General features: G+C 41.0%; 1 long non-coding RNA gene across 1 annotated transcript; it reads right to left on the reverse strand.

Moving 5' to 3' along the window:
• Positions 1 to 3,918: 3,918 nt before the first annotated feature.
• LOC138982739 (uncharacterized) lies at positions 3,919 to 7,691 on the reverse strand. Its single transcript, XR_011460952.1, has 2 exons — positions 6,223 to 7,691; positions 3,919 to 5,406 (listed from the first exon to the last, which is right to left on the reverse strand). It is a non-coding gene; the product is annotated as an uncharacterized lncRNA (long non-coding RNA).
• Positions 7,692 to 21,903: the final 14,212 nt, after the last annotated feature.

Genomic DNA, 21,903 nt, shown 5'->3' on the forward strand with positions numbered 1-21,903 from the left:
AAAAAAGGCAATCACATGGCGTACGCACAAATGTGCCAGTGTTTGTGTATAATTATTCAGATGTGTATTTGTGAGATAGTCGCGCTTATTCATTTCTGTCTGTTGTTCTGCCTGCCATGTCTGCGCCTGTCTGTCTGCTGCGTCCTGTTTTCCTGCGTATAGAAAGAAACCTTTCTTCGGATGAGCGCAACACAAACAAGTCGCGTAAGGCGAAAATACAACATTTAGTCAAGTAGCTGTCGAACTCACAGAATGAAACTGAACGCAATGCAACGCAGCACGACCGTATACTCGTAGTCCACCGCTCACGGCATAGGCAGTGAAATTGACAAGAAGAGCGGGGTAGTAGTTGCGCTGGGAAGGATAACACGCTTTTCTGTACCTCTCTTCGTTTTAACTTTCTGAGCGTGTTTTTAATCCAAACATATCATATCTATATGTTTTTGGAATCAGGAACCGACAAGGAATAAGATGAAAGTGTTTTTAAATTGATTTGGAAAATTTAATTTTGATAATAATTTTTATATATTTAATTTTCAGAGCTTGTTTTTAATCCGAATATAACATATTTATATGTTTTTGGAATCAGCAAATGATGGAAAATAAGATAAACGTAAATTTGGATCGTTTTATAAAAAATTGTTTTTACAATTTTCAGATTTTTAATGACCAAAGTCGTTAATTAATTTTTAAGCTACCACGCTGAAATGCAATACCGAAGTCCGGGCTTCGTCGAACATTACCCGACCAAAATTTCAACCAGTTTGGTTGAAAAATGAGGGCGTGACAGTGCCGCCTCAACTTTCACGAAAAGCCGGATATGACGTCATCAAAGACATTTATCAAAAAAATGAAAAAAACGTCTGAGGATATCATACCCAGGAACTCTCATGTCAAATTTCATAAAGATCGGTCCAGTAGTTTAGTCTGAATCGCTTTACACACACACACACACACACACAGACAGACACACACACACACACACACACACGCACATACACCACGACCCTCGTCTCGATTCCCCCCTCTACGTTAAAACATTTAGTCAAAACTTGACTAAATGTAATAAGAAGAACAAACACTTCTCAGAAATCAGCGTGTGTCACTTCTCAAGATCCCGACAGAATTATTCGCACACAATGACCAGACGATATGTATGCATGTATACTGTATCGGTACATTCATCTCCTTAACGATTACGAACACTTAACTTTGGTAGTCATTTCTGTTCGCGGTCACAAAGCAGGAAGCTAAATGTACGATAACGTGGCACAGCCTGCATGACTGTGGAGTGTAGTATGCTTATATAAGGTCGATATGTGTGGGAACTCACACATGCACAGCCTGGTTGGTGACCTTTGGCAATGCGATACAGTTTATTTTGCAGGATCTTGACAAGTTCAAAGCTTTCTTTTTTTTCTTTCTTTTTACATTTAGTCAAGTTTTGACTAAATGTTTTAACATAGAGGGGTAATCGAGACGAGGGTCGTGGTGTATGTGTGTGTGTGTGTGTGTGTGTGTCTGTCTGTCTGTGCGTGTGTGTGTGTAGAGCGATTCAGACCAAACTACTGGACCGATCTTTATGAAATTTTACATGAGAGTTCCTGGGAATGATATCCCCGGTCATTTTTGTCTTTTTTTCGATAAATACCTTTGATGACGTCATATCCGGCTTTTTGTAAAAGTTGAGGCGGCACTGTCACACCCTCATTTTTCAATCAAATTAATTGAAATTTTGGCAAAGCAATCTTCGACGAAGGCCGGACTTTGGTATTGCATTTCAGCTTGGTGGCTTAAAAAATAATTAATGAATTTGGTCATTAAAAATCGGAAACTTGTCATTAAAAGGGTTTTTTAAACGATCTAAAAACAATGTCATCTTATTCTTCGTCATTTTCTGATTCCAAAAACATATACATATGTTATATTTGTGTAACCGAGTGCCGAAACACTACGATCACCTCGGGAAGCGAAGTGCAATCAAACAGGATTGAAAATGTTAGGGCTAATTTCTTAGCCCTATAAAAACTGTTATGCAAACCCGAAGGTTTCCATGAACATACAGACAATCGGAAACCACCAGACCCCATCACAAACAGAATTCCACAATCCAGAGGTGTTGACTTAAAGGCCAACAACTCGGGTGCAGAGTCTGGTGTGAAAGGAGCGGTAGCTCTGAAAATTAAAAATATAAAAATTATTATCAAAATTTAAATTTTCCAAATCAGTTTAAAAACACTTTCATCTTATTCCTTGTCGGTTCCTGATTCCAAAAACATATAGATATGATATGTTTGGATTAAAAACACGCTCAGAAAGTTAAAACGAAGAGAGGTGCAGAAAAGCGTGCTATCCTTCTCAGCGTAACTACTACCCCGCTCTTCTTGTCAATTTTACTGCCTTTGCCACGAGCGGTGGACTGACGATGCTACGAGTATACGGTCTTGCTGAAAAATTGCATTGCGTTCAGTTTCATTCTGTGAGTTTGACAGCTTGACAAAATGTTGTATTTTCGCCTTACGCGACTTGTTTGTTCTTTCTTTTTACATTTAGTCGAGTTTTGACTAAATATTTTAACATCGAGGGGGAATCGAGACTAGGGTCGTGGTGTGTGTGTGTGTGTGTGTGTGTGTGTGTGTGTGTGTCTGTCTGTGCGTGTGTGTGTGTGTAGAGCGATTCAGAGTAAACTACTGGACCGATCTTTATGAAATTTTACATGAGAGTTCCTGGGTATGATATCCCCAGACGTTTTTTTCATGTTTTCGATAAATGTCTTTTATGACGTCATATCCGGCTTTTTGTAAAAGTTGAGGCGGCACTGTCACACCCTCAATTTTTAATCAAATTGATTGAAATTTTGGCCAAGCAATCTTCGACGAAGGCCGGACTTCGGTATTGCATTTCAGCATGGAGGCTAACATTAAAAATCTGAAAATTGTAATTAAAATTATTTTTTTATAAAACGATCTAAAATTACTTTTATTTTATTCTTCATTATGTTCTGATTCCAAAAACATATACATATGTTATATTCGGATTAAAAACAAGCCCTGAAAATTAAAGATATGAAAATTATGATTAAAATTAAATTTCCGAAATCGTTTTAAAAACTATTTCATCTTATTCCTTGTCGGTTCCTGATTCCAAAAACATATAGATATGATATGTTTGGATTAAAAACACGCTCAGAAAGTTAAAAGGAAGAGAGGTACAGTAAAGCGTGCTATGAAGCACAGCGCAACCGCTACCGCGCCAAACAGGCTCGTCACTTTCACTGCCTTTTGCACTAGCGGCGGACTACGTTCAGTTTCATTCTGAGTTCCACAGCTTGACTAAATGTAGTAATTTCGCCTTACACGACTTGTTTCTTTGTAATGACCTTAGTTGCATGCAATTAAGGCCATGTGAGGGCCAAATCGCTATTTTCCATATATGATGATCAGCACTGTTTGTGTGGCTTTTGTTATAATACTGATGGTCTCTGAATTAAAAAACGTTAATGTGTTTGTTTATTGTGTATGTCGTTGCTATAGAAACAGGAAAGTAAACAGCAGCCATATTGGATTTTAGGAACCGTTTTTTCCATATCCAAATGCTCGATTTCTGTCCAATATTTTGCATAAATATAGATTTAGATCATATCTACAGATTTACCATTTATTTTTTCTGTGAGTATTACAGTTATTTAAAAAAAAAATTTTTTATCATAATGTTGAAATTTTGCGTAAAATTTAATATTAAAAAAATCGTAAAGCCAACATTTCTTTTCCGATTCATTATTCAAATGGTAACTCTGTAGATAGTATGTGAAAGTACAAGTATGCAGAATTTCACAGAAATCTAACCAGTAGATTTGAAATCATGTTGTTCCCAAATGTCAAAACATGCAAACTGAGGAAAAGGCAAAAACGCACACAATTTGTTTTGAAACCATTGATAGTTGTAATTAAACCCAAAATACATACATGTATCACCAAATTCCACACTGAGGAATGTTTTTCACACCTTAGAGACACCGTTTAAAAGTTAGGGAAGACATAAAACATAAGTTATTTCAAACATGTGCAGTACACCTGGAAAATTGTTTGTTCCGAGTTACAAACAATGCATACACACACTCCCAATCACGCATGCACACCAAAAAAAGCTCGCTCACTCGCTCACATTCACACACACACACACACACACAAGCTAGCTCCAAATTACGAAACGTACCCAAGTCATCAATTGCACGCGTACAATAACCACAATATATATGAGATTGAGAATAATGTTAACCACAATAACAATGACAAGTCGCCTAAAGCGATATAAAAACATTTAGTCAATCGGTATGAAACTTAAATATCAACACCACAAACCAGTCATCACCAAGACTACGAGATACATTTAGATAGTCTCGGCTAACAATACCGAGACGGATCACGCTCGTCTCCGCAAAGCATGAGACCATATATATGTAGTACTTACTAAACCTATTTTCTGTAATTATGAGCACATTGTTAGAGTGAACATGACATTTCTATATATTTTTGAATTCAGGAAAAAATGAGGAATGCAATGCAGTCAAGGTTTAATTTGTTACTAAAAATTAGATTTTAATGACAACTTTAACAAGCAAACTCATTAATTTATTTTTAAGATTTTGAGCTGAAATGCAATACCATAGTCCGGACTTCGTCGAAGATTGCTTTACCAAAATTGCAATCAATTTGGTTGAAAAATTAGGGTGATACAGCGCTGCCTCAACTGCCTAAAAAAATCCGGATATGACGTCATCAAAGACATCTTTCCAAAAAATGGAAAAAAACATCTGGGGATATCACACTCAGGAACTCTCATGTTAAGTTTTGTCAAGATTGGTCCAGTAGTTTCCTCGGAATCACTTTATACACACACACATACACCATGACCCTCATCTCGATTCCCCGTCTAAGTTAAAACATTTAGTCAAAACTTAGAACATGCCTGCAGCATATGCAGGGCCACCTTCCAGCTGAACAAGTTCTTCCAGTCTCTCTGACTTGGCTGCCCGCACTTTGTCTCTCCTTTTACTTTGCTTGTCTCTCACAGCCTTCAGACTGTTCCGCACCCTCTTGTGCATCCTGGCTGCTCCAAGCCTCTTCATGTGATGTCCAGTCTAGAATCCGAAGAACTGGGCAGAGTCGGCAGCAGCAGCAGGTCCAAAGTTGAACTCTCTAAGAGCTGTACCAAGTCGTTTACTCACATGGTTCGCACACTCTTCCTTGTCAATGTGAATATCCTCACCATAGGGCTTGATGTTGAGCTATGTAAAAGTCTTGGAGTCACCGTCCGACAGTAGTGTTGTGTAGCGAAGCTTGTTGGTGTTCACCGATCAACGCCATATGACACGGGCTGCTTCCACCTCCATCATCCCTGATGAGCCTGCAAACAAGAACAAAATAAGAAATGTAATTTGCAAACAGAGTATTTTTTAAGTGTGTGTGTGTGTGTGCGCGCATGTGTTATTCACAGTCATTGTCCAGCTAATACTTCAATTATAATTAATGCGGAAAAAAAATGAAATAAACATGGAATTACCAAATTACTGAATATTAAATTTCTAGCAGCAGGTATAGGTGCACTGAACATTGTTAGATTGTAAACGTTAAGCATAATGCATTAATTAATACCATTTGAACGTTTTTAAATTACACTTGTATTGTGCCACACATACATGTACTATTTGCCATCCCCTGACCACTATTCTAGCTCCCTCAGTTCTGGGAAGCCCGTTGATTCTGAAGACTTGTGAATCTCTCTTGATGCTGTAGATACAGCTCTCTCTCTCTCTCTCTCTCTCTCTCTCTCTCTCTCTCTCTCTCTCTCTCTCTCTCTCTCTCTCTCTCTCTCTCTCTCTGTCTGTCTATCTATCTGTGTGTGTTTTCTTATTATTTTCATCACACACATGCACTCCCCCATGCCCTGAACTATTCAAGATACAAATTGGATTTTTACGCATGTGTTACAACTTTCATTATTATTATCATAAATTGATGATCTGTCTTTATGACGCTTTTTTTTTTAATCCATCATCCATGCCTTTGGTTTTGGTTTTCAGTTTCACTGGAATGCATGGAAAATAATATCCACTCATCACTATTACATTTACTTGTAATTTGCTATATATTATTTGAGTAAGTTGCTTAAATTTGAAATAAACTCTATTCAAATATGTCTGTGCAAACAGATATAATTTACCTTTATAGTTCACCTCACACTTGTCCAAGTGGTCCACGAGCCAGGCCGCATACTCCTCTGGCTTTTCCTGAAACAGCTTCTGCCCCGTAGACTCCACACCTGGCAGTAGGTACACATGACATGGGCATCAACACAGAGTCCAGTAAGTAAGTCCACAACACACCCAACTCCAATGTGCGAAGAGTGTCCACCAGTAAGCCAGGTGCCATCATAGCTCACAATAATGTTCAGGGTGTCGTCGACACCAAGAGTAGTGCCACAGTATCTTGCATGAACTTCTCGAACATATGCAACAGTGTCACTGAACACATGCTTCCGGAATTTCTCCAGTTGTGTGAATAGTTGGCTGGCATGAGTATGACTATGAAAGGTCTTGTGGTGAAGTCCAGCTAAATCCATGTTTTCACAGAAATTTCTGAATGTGGTGGCTCCCAGTCCACAAGCAAGTGAGGAATACACTGCCTGTCTGTTCATGTCGAACACTTTTGTCTTGGCCTTAAATTTTGTCGCAAGATACTGTTCATACACAGGCTCTTCGCACGAAGAACAGTTCACCTGGGCAAATACTGCCAAGCCACTTGTTGGTCTGGAGTCTGTGCAAAGAGACAAGCACTTGTTTTTACACTGTGGACAGCACAGACTTGCAACCATACTGTCTACTTCGGCAAAGTCTACAACACCCCTCTGGGTTTTTACCATGGTTTCAGTAGCAGCAGATGACTTAGTGTCAACTCCACCGGACACAAACCTCTCATACGATTCTTTTTTGAACTCACTTCTTGTCTTCGTGCCGAGAATGTTTTCAGTCGAAGGAATCGACGCGAGCACTAGCAGACGACCCCAAAACCGGCACTAATTCTGCCACGTCAGCCAGCACAGAAGCTGATTGCGCTGATTTCTTCGCCTTCCATTGATTCTTCACTTGATCTGTCCTCTTTTTCGTAGATTTTGGGGCTCCTCTGGTTGTTGATGGCTTGGTGCGAACCATTTTTGCACAGGAGCGTGTACTTTCACTGCTTGTAAACAAGCGCCATTGTTGTACCACGTGACCCCGGTTGAACGAATCAAGATCACATCATACGTCATACTCTCCGTATAAGGAAGTTGGCGTAGATTGACCTACATTGAAAATGTTCCGTTAGAGCCGAAGTAGTCCGGAAAATAACGAAACAACGGTCACATGCAAACAGGGGAGGCTATGTAGCAAGCAACGTCATGCAGTGTTCGCCCTGTCGTCTGCTCAAATTTGCTGATCAAGGTGTTGAAAATCGGCAATAATAAGGCAAGTTCAAGACAAATGAACGCAATCAGGCGAGGGTTGGTGTATTGAATTTATTTTTATTGCACAAAAAAAACATGTATATGCAACATCAACGGCAGAAATTGAAAGAAAAATGACCACAGTTTTCCAAACAGTCAAAATGTCTAAATGCCCAAATCTGCCCAAAAGCTCAAAAATCACCCCCGCACATCCCCTTAAGCTGCTTCAACCCTGAGTTGTTTTGCCTTTGTTTCTTTTTTACATTTAGTCAAGTTTTGTTTTCATTTCTTTTTTCTTTTCTTTTTTGTAAGTTCAAAAGGTTTGAAAAGTTCAAAGCTTTCTGCAAAATGAGATTGACTAGCTGTTTCAAGGGGCCGACAGTTTGCTACGTCAGGGAAAAAATACACACACCAACACTCACATAGACACACACACACACACACACACACACACACACACACACACACACACACACACACACACACACACACACACACATACACACACACGCACATACACACACACACACACACACACTCATACATACCCATACATACACACGCACACACACACACACACACACACGCACGCACGCACACACACACACACACACACACACACACACACACATACACACATGTACACACACACACACACACACGCGCGCGCGCGCGCACGCATGCACACACGCACACACAGGGTTGAACCTGCACATCAAGAGGTTGTAATGAAACATGAGTGTCATTGCACCAGGAAGTGATGATGGGATGCTTGCTATTGTCGAGCGCAAAACCAATCACACGTACGTTTCATTTCTCAGAAAAGCTTTAGATTTCTTTTGCTCGTTAACAGGAATCTTCCTTCTCGCGTTATATTAACAGTGGTGTTTTGTACAGGATTCTACGTAGGGTATGAGTATCTTTCCATTTGAGAGTGAAAACATAATATTTCTTCGTTATGAAAAGGACATATCCTGTACAATTTTAGTGTTATTTGTTGTTTTAGTGATTTTTCACAACCTATTTTATTCATGTTTTTATTATTTAGTTAGTGGAAGAATCTTTTGTAATGTATCTTTGATGGTGTATGCTTTTAATTGAGCGTTGTTGACTATGAATGTAGATGTAAATGCTTGTATAACTGTGTTTTAATTTTAAATGTGTCAAGCGCAAAGAGCATAATTGTAAAGTTATGATGTTGTGCTATATAAATTCTCATTTATTATTATTATTATTATTATTATTATTATTATTATTATTATTATTATTATTATATACAAAGTTTCCTTCCTGCCCGCGACTGAAGACGATGATGTCAAACAAAACAGATCCTGCTAGAGATAAGAGCATCTTTGCACCTGGACACATATAAAAACAAGTCGCATAACTATATAAAAACACATTTAGTCAATCTTTAGGCATCAAAAAGATCGACTCCAAAAACCAGTCGTCGGCGAGACTCCAATCAGGTAGTCTCGGGTAATTATATCCAAAGTCCAAGACGGATCACGCTCGTCTCCGAGAAGCATGCGAACATTATAATCAACCTACTTTCTTTAATTTTGAGCGTGTTTTTAAAGTAAACATAACATCTCTATATATGTTTGAATTCAGGTGAAGATGAGGAATATAATGCAATAATTTGTTTTAATCTGTAAGTGAAAATTCGTTTTTAATGACAACTTTAATGAGCAAACTAATTGACTATTTGTTTAAGTTTCCAAGCTGAAATGCAATCCCATAGTCTTGACCAAACTTTCAATCAATATGGCTGAAACATAAGGGTGTGACAGTGCCGCCTTAACTATAACTAAAAGCCGGATATGACTTCATCAAAGACATTTATCGAAAAAATGAAAAAAAAACTCTGGGGGATATCATACCTAGGAATTGCTGTCATGTCAAGTTACATGAAGATCGGTGGAGCAGTTTTCTCTTAATCGCTCTACACACACACACACACACACACACACACACACACACACACACACACACACACACACACACACACACACACACACACACACACACACACACATACTCCACCACCCTCGTCTCGATTCCCCGTCTGTATTAAAAAAAATTGTTGAAACTTGACTAAATGTAAAAAGTCGGCTGCTTTTGTGTTGATAATAAAGAAGATGGGATAATAAAACAATGAAAAGGGAAGTAAGCTTCCCGTTTTCTTAGTACTCACAACAGTTAATGTAAAAGCCAGGTATCAGAAGTATGCAATTTCAAGTAGGCAAGGTGCGGAATTAAGTTAATGCGTAAAGTTTATTACGTGTTTTTTCCTCCTTTCATTTTCTAAACAATGCGCCGTGGGAAAACCTGGTACCTTGAGCATTTTTTCCTGGGTGATTAAAATGCAAGTACAGCCAGCCACTAGAGAACAAAATGAAACTTTTCAAGTTGTGTTTCAATCTGCATTTCTCAGCACAACTTATCTCCTAAGATCGTTTACACCCACTTGCATACTTAAACAGTCTTTCTCCTGACCGGGTGCTCGAATTTTGTCTGTGTATCTGTCTGTGTGTTTGTGTGTTTGTGTGTGTGTGTGTCTGTATGTCTGTCTATCTGTCTGTCTGGTTAGTGTGTATGTGTGTGTGTGTTTGTGTGAGTGTGTGAGTGCGTGCGTGCGTGTGTGCGCGCGTGCGTGCGTGGTGCGTGCCTGCGTGGTGCGTGCATGTGCGCGCGCGTGTGTGTGTTTGTGTGTGTCTGTGTTTGTGCGCGTGTGTGTGTGTGTGTGTGTGTGTGTGTGAGTGCGTGCGCGCGCGTGTGTGTGTGTGTGTGTGTGTGTGTGTGTATCTGTGTGTGTGTGTGTGTGTGTTCTGAAATCATTGTACGTTGGGAATAACATCTCCCAGACATAAATTGAGGACATCTTAGATGCTCATTACAGAAAGCGCAAATGAAAGGAAGACGGCGGTCCGTCTAAGACATTGAAGGAATGTAGTCTACATGTATACGTAATATGCATGATTAAGCGAACATTTGTGTGTGCAATTTGGCTAGTTTGTTGGTGGGTTAATTGGTTGTTTGGTTGGTTCTCTTTCCCTTACCAATGTGTGTGAACGTGCATCTGTTTGTCTGTGTTCCTTTAATGCACGTATCCTAAAAGCAAACATGAATAGCAGGAAAGTAGAACTAACAAGTCGCGTAAGGCGAAATTACTACATTTAGTCAAGCTGTCGAACTCACAGAATAAAACTGAACGCACAGCTTTATTCACCAAGATCACATATACTCGTAGTTTCGTCAGTCCACTGCTCGTGGCAAAGGCAGTGAAATCGACAAGCCATGCAGAATATTGCGGTACTGGTGGTCGCGCTGTGCTGCATAGCACGCTTTTCTGCACCTCTCTTCGTTTTAACTTTCTGAGCGTGTTTTTAATTCAAACATATCATTTCTATATGTTTTTGGAATCAGGAACCGACAAGGAATAAGATGAAAGTGTTTTTAAACGATTTCGAAAATTTAATTTTAATCATAATTTTCATATTCTTAATTTTTAGAGCTTGTTTGTAATCCAAATATAACAAATGTATATGTCTTTGGAATCAGAAAATCACGTAGAATAAGATGAAATTGTTTTTGGATCGATTAATAAAAAAATAATTTTAATTACAAGTTTCCAATTTTTAATGACCAAACTCATTAATTATTATTTAAGCCACCAAATTGAAATGCAATACCAAAGTCCGGCCTTTGTCGAAGATTACTTTGCCAAAATTTCAATCAATTTGATTAAAAAATGAGGGTGTGACAGTGCCGCCTCAACTTTTACAAAAAGCCGAATATGACGTCATCAAAGGTATTTATTGAAAAAAATGAAAAAGACTTCCGGGAATATCATACTCTCCTGTCAAATTTCATAAAGATCGGTCCAGTGGTTTAGTCTGAATCGCTCTACACACACACACGTACAGACAGACAGACAGACACACACACACATACACCACGACCCTCGTTTCGATTCCCCCTCTATGTTAAAACATTTAGTCAAAACTTGACAAAATGTAAAAACGTATTACTTTAAAACAGGGGAGAGAATTGCTGCAAGCAGAAATTGCTCCAGCCTTTTTTACTTGTCACACTTACATCCCTTGGATACCTAAATTTTGGTCAAGCAATCTTCGACAAAGTCCGGACTATGGGATTGAAGTTCAACTCGGCAGCTCAAAAATTACTTCATTAGTTTGTTCATTAAATTGCATTGATGCAAAAATATATAGATATGTCATGTTCACTCTAAAATGTGCAAAGAATTATAAAACAAGTCGCGTAAGGCGAAATAACAACATTTAGTCAAGCTGTCGAACTCACAGAATGAAACTGAACGCACTGCTTTTTTCACCAAGACCAGATACTCGTATACTGTTCAAAAAAAGAAACGCATAGCTTGTAATATTTGGTTAATTTAGTTATATGGCTACAAGGATATCCACCAAACTGCAGAAAATGTTTATCTGGTCGTCGACCTTTCGTCCATTGCCACAAGTGAGCTCTGCACGTGACGCATGCGTTATCAGTGGCTACAATGTCAAAATTGCTCATTTGGCATGACCACTCGTCATGCTTCAGTGTAATCTCGTGAAACTCGGGGAATATTGAGCTCTCACCATGTCTTCCAAAACCCATAAAAGCGGATTGTTCGCCACAAAGAAATCAGACGACAATTCAGCGACGAAAGATGGCCCGATTGAGCAGAGAAGACCGCCAAATTGCATTGGGTCGTTTACAAGCAGGCCAAAGTCAAAGTGCAATCGCCAGGCACTTCCACGTGTCCCAGAGCACCATCAGTTGACTGTGGGTCAGGTTTCAAGCCACTGGCTCCGTTGCTGACTTGCCACGAGCGGGAAGACCAAGGGCGACAACTGCTGCTCACGACCGCTTCATACGGCTCCGCCACCTCCGGAATCGTTTCCTGTCGGCCTCATCTTCTGTCCAGGCTCTCCCCGGGCCACACCGATTATCGGACCAGACCGTGCGGAACCGCCTGCATGAAGCTGGTTTGAGAGCTCGCAGACCTCACAGAGGAGCTGTCCTCACCCGCCGCCATCGCCAGAACCGAGTGCAGTGGGGCAACCAGCACCTTCGCTGGACCGTCCGGAATCACTGGAGACACGTGTGGTTCAGCGACGAGTCCTACTTCCTGCTCCAGCGACATGATGGTCGGAGGAGGGTCTACCGGAGAGTAAACGAACGTTACGCGCCCAACTGTGTGGATGAGGCACCCGTTCATGGTGGTGGAGGCGTCATGGTGTGGGGGGCGATCAATACCGCTGGAAGGAGCACCCTGGTGCACGTCCAAGGGCGCATAACTGCCCAGCGATACGTGGAGGAAATTCTGCGCCCACACGCCCTTCCTCTTCTGGCTGACCAGGATGCCATATTCCAGCAGGACAACGCTCGTCCGCACACAGCACGACTCACCACCCAGTTCCTCACCGACCACCATGTCCAGGTGCTTCCCTGGCCATCCATGTCGCCAGACATGAACCCGATAGAACACCTCTGGGATGAATTGGACAGACGTGTGCGCAGGCGAGAAGAAGCGCCGGCAAATCACCGCGATCTATTGCAGGCACTTCAGGAGGAGTGGGACACCATCCCACAGCAAGATATCCGGCATCTGATCCAGTCCATGCCCAGAAGGTGCCGGGCAGTTGTTGCTGCTCAAGGCAGTCACACCCCCTACTGACTTGACAGCCTCGGCACCCAATCGTATTGATTGACTGATTGATTTGAAGATGCAAATGAACTGTGTGTGCATTCAACTGTGTCCATACCAAATTTCAAACAAATAATCTAAATATTGGATTTTCTGTTAATTTTTTCGAAAAATAAAACAAATTTGGCAAGTAGCAACTATGCGTTTCTTTTTTTGAACAGTATAGTTTTGTCAGTCCACTGCTCGTGGCAAAGGCAGTGAAATCGACAAGCCATGCAGAATAGTGCGGTAGTTGTCGCGCTGAGCAGGATAACACGCTTATTCTGTATGTCTATTCTTTTTAGCTTACTGAGTTTGTTTGTAATCAGAACATATCATATCTATATGTTTTTGGAATCAGGGACCGACAAGGAATAAGATGAAATTGTTTCTAAATCGATTTCGGACAATTAATTTTAATCATAATGTTCATATTTTAAATTTTCAGAGCTTGTTTGTAATCCAAATATAACATATGTATATGTTTTTTAAATCAGAAAATTACGAAGAATAAGATGAAATTATTTTTGAATCGTTTAATAAAAGAATAATGTTAATTACAAGTTTCCGATTTTTAATGACCAAACTCATTCATTAGTTTTTAAGCCACCAAGCTGAAATGCAATACCAAAGTCCGGCCTTCGTCGAAGATTGCTTTGCCAAAATTTCAATCAATTTGATTGAAAAATGAGGGTGTGACAGTGCCGCCTCAACTTTTACAAAAAGCCGGATATGACGTCATCAAAGGTATTAATCGAAAAAATTAAAAAAAACATCCGGGGATAACATTCCCAGAAACTCTCATGTCAAATTTCATAAAGATCGGTCCATTAGTTTAGTCTGAATCGCTCTACACACACACCCAGACACATGCACGCACACACACACACACACACGCATGCACACACACCCACACACACACACACCACGACCCTCGTCTCGATTCCCCCTCTATGTTAAAACATTTAGTCAAAACTTGACTAAATGTAAAGAGGGCAATTGCAAGTTAGTACTACCTTCGCGTAGATGATCGTGACCCGTGTCGGTCTTCGGGTGTGGTTAGTCTAGACTATCTAAATATAGTCTCGGTAATGGCTGTTTTTGTGTGTTGATCTTTAAGTTTGTTGCCCACAGGCTAAATGACTAAATGCTTTTATATCGCTTCACGCGATTTGTTTTCGTTAACATACATTTTCTTCTCTTCTTTGCATAATCGTTGGTTAGCAAACTCACACAAAAAAAATCCCTCCCAACAGAGATGTTTGACGTGGCCCGGAAGAATTCCGACATCAAATTTCGAGTGCATGAAGCAATCATGATAACAATAATTTTCAGTAAGTACTGGTGTCACATGACTGATGTGAACCAGTTGATTGGCTAATGGCGATGCGCTAAAACTGTTAGCGCACTCTTGGAGTGCGCTAACTTTTCCACAGAGCGTATTCTTCCGCCCTTTGCCTAAGCGAGACTGTGCTCTCATCCTCAGAATTAATTAATGACATGTAGCTTATATTCTCCACAATACCAATGATTATGACCATAAATTTCCTGCTTCTCAATTAAAGCAGAAGTGGGTTTTTTTCTGACAGATTGCATGTGCGTTAGTTAGTTAGTTAGTTAGTTAGTTAGTTAGTTAGTTAGTTAGTTAGTTAGTTAGTTAGCTGTTGCTTTTCGGGTCCAGCGGACCATAAAGGCCAAATCAGGACCCCGATTGCATGTGCCTGTGCCTGTGCCACAATTGCCACTGATCTAAAAATAGAACCCGCTGTGTCTATTTTTACATTTAGTCAAGTTTTGTCTGTCTGTCTGTCTGTGTGTGTGTGTAGAACGATTCAGACTAAACTACTGGACCGATCTTTATGAAATTTGACATGAGAGTTCCTGGGTATGATATCCTCAGATGTTTTTTTCATTTTTTTGATAAATGTCTTTGATGACGTCATATCCGGCTTTTCGTGAAAATTGAGACGGCACTGTCACGCTCTCATTTTTCAACCAAATTGGTTGAAATTTTGGTCAAGTAATCTCCGACAAAGCCCGGACTTCGGTATTGCATTTCAGCATGGAGGCTTAAAAATCAATTAATGACTTTGGTCATTAAAAATCTGAAAATTGTAATTAAAATTATTTTTTTATAAAACGATCCAAAATTACTTTTATTTTATTCTTCATCATGTTCTGATTCCAAAAACATATAAATATATTATATTCGGATTAAAAACAAGCTCTGAAAATTAAAAATATAAAAATTATGATTAAAATTAAATTTCCGAAATCGATTTAAAAACAATTTCATCGTATTCCTTGTCGGTTCCTGATTCAAAAAAACATATAGATCTATATGCTATTTTTAGATTAAAAACACGCTCAGAAAGTTAAAACGAAGAGAGGTACAGAAAAACGTGCTATGCAGCACAGGGCAACCGCTACCGCGCAGAACAGGCTCGTCACTTTCACTGCCTTTTGCACTAGCGGCGGACTACGGTCATTGTGAAAAAAATACAGTGCGTTCAGTTTCATTCTGTGAGTTCCACAGCTTGACTAAATGTAGTAATTTCGCCTTACGCGACTTGTGTACCAGTTTCGTAGCTGGTCTGGTTCACAGACAGGCTACAAACGATCGGCTGGCAGATTAGATAGATGCCGCTCAGACAATTCACGGACACACAGACACAAAGAATCATGCAAGCACAGAAACACTGACAGACACGTTCACAGACACGCACTCACGTACACGCAGAGAGAAAGAGAGAGAGAGAGAGGGGGGGAGAGAGAAAGAGGATAGAGAGCAGGGCCGGACTAGGCGAAGAGGAGGGGGGGGGGTTGCCAGTGGTGGCCCAGGGGGATGTCCCCCCCTGGCGGCAGGGGCGGATCAGTTCATTTTATGGGTGTTTTTTTTCAAAAGTATATTGTGAAGATATGGGTGTGAAGGCGCGAAGCGCCGAGCCGACGGCGCAAAGCGCCTAGCTTTGCTAGGGGGGTCTGGGGGCATGCCCCCCCGGAAAATTTTGAAAAAAAGGATGCAAAATGGTGCAAAATGGTGCAATCTGGTGCATTCTGAGGATGATCATTACCAGTTTCAGGCAGCAGATTTTGTCACTGATTAATACCCCAAAAATTGAAACTCAATGTAAAATAAAGAAATGCATGCCTCATTCAATATTTTTATTTTTTGGCTGGGGGGGGGTCCGGAAACCCTAGAACCCCCCCCCCCCCCTCGTTGTGGGGGTCAGGGGGCGAAGCCCCCTGAAGCTGATGGGTAGGTCATATTCTGAGATAGGAAAATGGTCGCTCCTTGCATGAAACGGCATAAAATAAGCAATAATAAAAAATAAAAAAATAAGTAAGGTACATGTTTAGGCTAGGGGGGGGGGGGTTGCGCAACCCCCATAACCCCCCCGGTAGTCCGGCCCTGGAGAGTGAGAGAGAGAGGGGAGATAGAGTGAGAGAGGGAGGGGAGAGAAAAAGAAAGAGAGACAGACAGACAGACTGACAAACAGACATACATTCACAGACAGAATGAGAGAGAGAGTCGAGGAGACAGACAGAGAAAGAGCGCTAGCCAACCAGTCAGACTATAAACAGAGAAATACAGGGACACGGAGCCAGTTAGAGAACACCCAATGCCGAAAAGTTAACAGCCAGGAAGAGCTAAAGGTACTGAACTTGTCAAATCCAGGTGCACGGAGCCCCTGGGGCTTGTAGTCATACCTCAGGCAGCTATCCGTTAGAAGAACTACCAAGTTTCATTGACTTGCACCCAAAGATCGAGTCAAGAACTGCGATTTTTTTACGAATTAATTTCGTACTCGGACCCGGTGTAACACGAAATTTTTACTCCACGAAAAATTTACTCCGGAGTAAATATTTCGTACGAAATTCTTACTCCGAGTACACTTTTCGTACGAGAAAAGAACTCCCCAAGGCACGAAAAAATTACTCCCTCCACGAAATTTTTACTCCCCATTTTTTTTACTTCCAGTAAAAATCTCGTACGCAAAAATGGGATGCGGGCGAAGGGATAATGCCAATAAGTGATCTCGCGCACACGAATGTCGCGCTACCCTCCTTCCACCCCTTCCACCCCTTCCACCCCTTCCACCACCAAGACTAACAGGGGACAAGGGAGTAAAAATTTCGTACAGTACCTGGCATGGGAAGTTAAATTGCTTGTGTTTGGGTGAAGTAATTTATTCGTTATTCATTCGTCAGGGAAGTAACATTTTTGAAAATGTTTTCTCGGAACTCACCTGTCTTTGGGAGTAATTTTCTCGTGAAATGGGGGAGTACTTTTTTCGTAAAGGGAGTAACATTTTCGTATGAAATGTTCACTCCGGAGTAAAAATCTCGTGGGAGTAATTGTCTCGTGTTACACCGGCTGGTCGATCTTGGCCTATTTTTGGATCTAAATTTAGATCAGGTAGATCATCACATCATGCACAAAAAGACACGTCACTAGCAAACTGTGTCAGATGTCATCATGAGTTTGTGTAAAACAAAATGGAGGCCGGAATCACTCAGTTGAATCGAACTCCGACCAAACACCACGTAATAACTAGGTTAATTTATGCACTCGCGTGAACCAGAAACTGTCGAGCTTCACAGATGTCGTCGTTGGGTAGTTTTGGGTTTGTTTTACTACCATAGGAGGATTTTTGAACTGTAAATGCACTTAGCTGCAACAAAATCGCAAAACGAAGGCTGTTTGTTTGTTCGTTCATGGGCTGAAACTCCCACGGCTTTTACGTGTATGACCGTTTTTACCCAGCCATTTAATAATAATAATAATAATAATGGTGATTTCTATAGCGCTTTCGAACACACAAAGCGCTTTACAAAAGCAATAACAACATCATTACCAGAATGACGCCATTGACGGAATAGAACACAATCATAAACACTTTACAACAAAAACCAAAAACAAAACATAAATGTTACAAAAATCCAGAGGCTCTTACAGGAACGAACTCCCAGTATACACAACAATTATAATGTGCACACACACACACACACACACACCCACCCACACATGTCCACACACACACACACACACACACACACACACACACACACACACACACACACACACACACACACACACACACAGAGTAAACATTGTTCATCCGAAAGTGCACATTCACAGGGTCGCGACAACTACATCATCATAGAATGCTTCTCTGAAGAGGTGAGTCTTGAGATTTGCTTTGAAAGAAGGCAGAGATGGACTGAGACGTAGAGACAAAGGGAGTTTGTTCCAGATATGATCAGCTGCGACTGAAAGACAGCGGCCACCATGATCGTCCCTCTGATACTTACGAGCTTTGACAAATTTATTTTGGGAGGCAGAGCGGACAACCCTGTCAGGATTGTTTTTCTGCACGAGATCGGACAGGTACTGTGGAGCCGTGCCCGCGGCAATTTGATAGAATATGCAGCAGATCTTGTATTTAATTCTTTGTTCGACTGGAAGCCAATGTAGCTGTTTGAGTAGAGGCGTGACGCTTTGTTTCATAGGTGTTCGAAACACGAGTCTAGCGGCAGCGTTCTGGACTAGTTGCAGGGGCTTGGTGACAGATTTGGGACATTCAGCAAGCAGTGAATTACAGTAGTCTAATCTAGAGAGTATGCCGGAACAGACTAGTCTTTTGGTTGCGTCTTCGGTAAGGTACTGTCGAATGGAACCTATACGCCGGATCTCCATTCGCGCTGCTTTACATGTTTGGACTACATGCTGTTTCATGCTAAGATCTTTGTCAAAAAAGACTCCGAGATCACGGGATGTATCCGAGAACTTGATGTCAATATTGTTCAAAGAGATGGCCTGTGGGAGTTCTGAAATAGACTTAGCATGGGTAGGGGTGGAGTATGAAAAACGCATGGCTTCAGTTTTGTCGTCATTTAGTTTGAGTTTGTTCTCTTCCATCCATGCCCCGACATCTCTCACACACTCCTGTAGCGACAGAACCAAATCTGGGTACTTGTCATGTGATGCGGAATGATTGATCTGCGTATCATCTGCGAAGATTTCGTGTAGCACACAATGATTCTCTATGAGAGTTGTCAGCGGTGCTGTGTACATAATGAACAGCACCGGGCCTAACACAGAACCTTGGGGAACACCAAACACAAGAGAGGTTTCAGCAGATTGTTGGCCATCGATCAGAACAAACTGTTTCCTGTCTGAGAGATAATTTTGAATCCAAGAGAGAGCCATCTCGCTAATGCCAAAGTAGTGCTCTAGACGATATAAGAGAATGTCATGGTCTATCGTATCAAAAGCCGCAGACAGATCTAAAAGCAAGAGGACGGATGTTTTGTCCTGGTCTAGAGCGGTCAGAAGATCATTCAAAATACGAAGAAGAGCCGTTTCCGTGCTGTGCCGTGGTCGATAGGCTGACTGGTGGGCACTAAGAAGGTTGTGGGATGAGAGATGTGAGGCAAGCTGTCGGAGAACAAGTTTTTCGAGAATTTTCGATAGAAAAAGAAGGTTTGAGACGGGTCTATAGTTTTTCAACTCGTTGGAATTGAGAGAAGCTTTCTTCAGCAGTGGCTTTACTAAAGCGGTTTTGAATTCCGTGGGGACAACGCCAGAGGAGAGTGATTCGTTCACTATGGTAGTGATGGTAGGGAGGAGGATGTCGATGTTTTGAATAAGTAGTTTGGTTGGAATCGGGTCAAGTTCGCACGTCTTGGGGGCGGTTTTTAGAATTAACTTCTTGACATCGTCTTCAGACACAGTGGTGAAAGCTAAAAAGGGAGTGCCTTGAAACGGATCGGTAGGAAATGCGCTTTGTGTGTTTGCAACATGCGAAAAGCTGTCACGTATCGAAAGGATTTTGTTCTTGAAGTAGTCACTAAAAAGGGCCGGAAGTTGTTGAACGTCGAAGACGGTAGGCAAGGAGGCTTTTTTACGCGTGCCTAACAGTGTGGTCATATTGTTGAAGAGCTGTTTGCATGTGGCACTGGAAGAAACCATAGCAGAATAAAATGACGTTTTAGCATTATGCACAAGGTCGGTGACCTTCTGTTTCACGGCATCATACATCTGCATGTTGATTGTCAGTGGTGAGGAGCGCCAGCGACGTTCTGCCCTTCGACGCTCACGCTTCAGGCAGCCATACGCCGCTTTCGGAGGAAGCATGCTGGGTATTTTCGTGTTTCTATAACCCACCGAACTCTGACATGGATTACAGGATCTTTTTCGTGCGCACTTGGTCTTGTGCTTGCGTGTACACACGGGGGTGTTCGGACACCGAGGAGAGTCTGCACACAAATTTGACTCTGAGAAATAAATCTCTCGCCGAACGTGGGGACGAACTCACGCTGACAGCGGCCAACTGGATACAAATCCAGCGCGCTACCGACTGAGCTACATCCCCGCCAACGAAGGCTGTGAGCTGCACTGTGCCTTTAAACAAGTCGCGTAAGGCAAAAATACAACATTTAGTCAAGCTGTCAAACTCACAGAATGAAACTAAACGCACTGCATTTTTCACCAAGACCTCGTAGCATCGACAGTCTACCGCTCGTGGCAATGGCAGTGAAACCGACAAGCCAGAAAAGCGCGGTAGTAGTTGCGCGGTGCTGCATAGCACGCTTTTCTCTACCTCTCTTCGCTTTAACTTTCTGAGCGTGTTTTTAATCCAAACATATCATATCTATATGTTTTTGGAATCAGGAACCGACCAGAAATAAGATGAAATTGTTTTTAAATCGATTTCGGAAAATTTATTTTAATAATAATTTTTATATTTTTAATTTGCAGAGCTTGTTTTTAATCCGAATATAACATGTTTATATGTTTTTGGAATCAGAAAATGATGAAGAATAAGATGAACGTCATTTTGGATCGTTTTATAAAAAACAAATTTTTAATTACAATTTTCAGATGTTTAATGACCAAAGTCATTCATTAATTTTTAAGCCTCCAAGCTGAAATGCAATACCAAAGTCCGGCCTTTGTCGAAGATTACCTGGCCAAAATTTCAATCAATTTGATTGAAAAATGAGGGTGTGACAGCGCCGCCTCAACTTTTACAAAAAGTCGGATATGACGTCATCAAAAACGTTGGGAAAAAAGTTATAGAAAAAAAATATATGTAAAAAAAGATTTTATTTTTGGGTAGCGTGACTCACGCTTCCAATGTTTTGTTTTTTTGTTTGCTGAGAACATGTGCTTTGCCTAAAAATACTGACCAATCAAATTCATGTCACTATGCTTATAGCCACGCCCAAACAAGTGCAGCAACAGTTTGACACCGGAGCGCAATCCACGCTTTTTTTTAAACGCACGAAATGCACGGGATTTGAGAGGAGTTTTGCGCTTGGCATTTTCCAAATAAGGATATCCTACTATGAGTACTACGCTGGAATACTACAATGAATTTTCAAACGGCTACACTGGCTTCGTCTTTCCTAATCGAAAGGGGGTGTATTGTTGATATTTGTAGATAATAGACTCTGCATTTTAATGGTCAAATGGCGAATTCGGTATAAAAATGCAGACAAGGACCTTTAATGACCAAAGTCATTAATTAATTTTTAAGCCACCAAGCTGAAATGCAATACCGAAGTCCGGCCTTCGTCGAAGATTGCTTGGCCAAAATTTCAATCAATTTGATTGAAAAACGAGGGTGTGACAGTGCCGCCTCAACCTTTACAAAAAGCCGGATATGACGTCATCAAAGACATTTATCGAAAAAAAGAAA

The sequence above is a fragment of the Littorina saxatilis genome, linkage group LG1 (genome assembly GCF_037325665.1).
Source record: "Littorina saxatilis isolate snail1 linkage group LG1, US_GU_Lsax_2.0, whole genome shotgun sequence".
Lineage (NCBI taxonomy): Eukaryota > Metazoa > Mollusca > Gastropoda > Littorinimorpha > Littorinidae > Littorina > Littorina saxatilis.